Here is a 2,395-nt window from a genome sequence, read left to right as displayed (position 1 = left end):
CACACACACAAAATAAACACTTACCTTTATCCCCGCTCCAGTGCTGCTGCCATCCATACCCCGGCGTCCACTCTTCGGCACTATGGGAGTGACGTCATGATGTCACTCCCATAGTGCTCTGTGGGACCTGGAAGACGGCGCTCACTCCTGAGCTCCATCCCTGGCGTCCGCTCCTCGGCACTATGGGAGTGACATCATGACGTCACTCCCATAATGCCCTACGGGACCCGGAAGACGGAGGGAGCTCCATCCTCCGGCTGCCGCTGGGGGTTTAAATAGGAGTCGGGCTCCCGCTGGTAACACACTCAGCGGGCGCCCGGCAGATGGAGGGTGCAGGGGTTGCGGCCGCACCCACTGCACACTCCGTAGTTACGGGAGTTCCGCCACTGAGTGGCATAACTACTGCCCCCGTCGCCCCAAGCTACCCAGCACCTCCAAGCCACTGCGGGGGCAGTAGTTACGCCACTGCCCCCCACCCTCTTACATCAAAGCCACCCAGCACAAGCTGCTGTGTGCTGGGCTGCACTGGGAGACTGCTCGCGGCTGCTAAGTAACAGCCACGGCAGTCTCCTATGCCTGTGCAGAGAAGCGATCACACTGATCGCCCCCCCCCACTGGCTATGCACTGGGCTGAGGGGCTCACAGCGTCCACATTGCCAGTGAGCAGCGCCGCTTCATGGCCTTTCAAAAATAAAATGTTCCCCCGAAGGGTGTGTGCCCACGCCTCCCACGATTAGGCCATGCCCCATTCTCCCCCTGGGCCAGGGATGGCTGTCGGCGTCCCTGTGTATAGTTTGGAGCCTCACACCTCACATTAGCAGCCTCATCCTCGGACATGCAGTAGCAGTAACTCTTTGGAAGATGGTTAAGCCTTGTCGAGAGATAAAGTGGACGGAGATAAAGTACCAGCCAATCAGCTCCTTACAGTCATTTTTCAAACACAGCCTGTATCCCATCACAACATATATCAGAATCAGAATCGACTTTATTGGCCAAGTATACAATCATATGCAAGGAAGAAGACAGTACACATGCATTCACAATATACCAATTCCTAAATAATACAAGAACAATACGACACATCTCTAAATAAGAAACCTCCTAATTAAAGCATTCTATTTGGGATAACCATGGCTTCACTATTATACATTACATGTCATGTGATACAGTATATCTATAAATAAGTAAAGAATGCTGAGTGCCTGTGAAATGATTGCCCTGGCAGATCTTGCTGAGTTACATACTGTGTGTGCATACAGAAACAATATGTACATGCACATCATGAATAAGTAGGATGAAGAATATAATTACTGTAGTGGAGGACATTTTGCACTGGGTATGTCCATCGTCAGTGACATCCAGTGATTTCAGTAGAAGCAGAATAACGAGGATGAATTGTGGCATTTGCTGTATTTCATGATCTATTTCTCTGTAACACATGTTATGGAGTACAGCTTGGAGAATATATTCCATAAAACACAATGTAAGCCTTGCATTTCCAATAATCCGTTTTTCTCCCACTGTATTCTACAGTTGACAAGATGCTTAAGTAGTAATTATCTTAGTAGTCAGAAACATGAAAACTCCCTTTGAAATGAAGAATTGTCCTCCCACAAATATAATATATTTTCCAAATTCCCAATAGTAATTGCTAGAGCACATGGATGCTGTGGAATATAATGTGGGCGTTAAGGTCACATATAATTAAAGCGGCACATAAAGTCCCATGTATTTCTTTGATACTGTTCTTAATTATAGGTTTATTAGCCTGCTGTTATTTTATCCTGCTTAATTCTGATTGGCATATCCTGATTCATGTTGATGTTTACGTTGTGTTTGCTAATTTCATACTTAATTGTTGAAATATCAAAAAGAGCTCAATAGCAAGAACTTAAACTATTTTTTATTTCTTCTCCAAAATGTGAATAATGTTGGTTTATGGGGACAAGGGTGGGACATGTAATGTTCTGGTATTCTAGCTAAGTTGATAATTAAAGATTGTGGTAAACACAAAGGGTTTGATTCAGAGCCACAAGCGGCTTGGGCAAGTCCGTCCATCTCCGATGCACATGCAGAAGGAGATGTCTGATACCTCCCCGCTGCATTTGCGTTCCGGAATAGCAGGCAGGGATCACCGTCAGAACCATCGTGACCGATGGGCACAATGGTTGCTTCTCTGGTCAGGCTGCGGGAGCTGGAGCTTCACGCAGCCTGACCGGGTGCTGGCCACGTAAGAGGCCAGGAATCTGTGTCCACCGATGCAGACCCTGTCCTCGTCCCTGCTGGTGACCAGCTGCGCCCCTGCTCTACCCCCCAAATGCTGCAACATGTCAATCATGCTGCAGCTTGGTGGGGTCTGCGAGGGAGATCTCAGGACACGTTATGCACATGGGCA

This window comes from Taudactylus pleione, unplaced genomic scaffold (genome assembly GCF_031769625.1).
Source record: "Taudactylus pleione unplaced genomic scaffold, aTauple2 ptg001739l, whole genome shotgun sequence".
NCBI lineage: Eukaryota > Metazoa > Chordata > Amphibia > Anura > Myobatrachidae > Taudactylus > Taudactylus pleione.
This window is presented reverse-complemented; position numbering follows the sequence as displayed.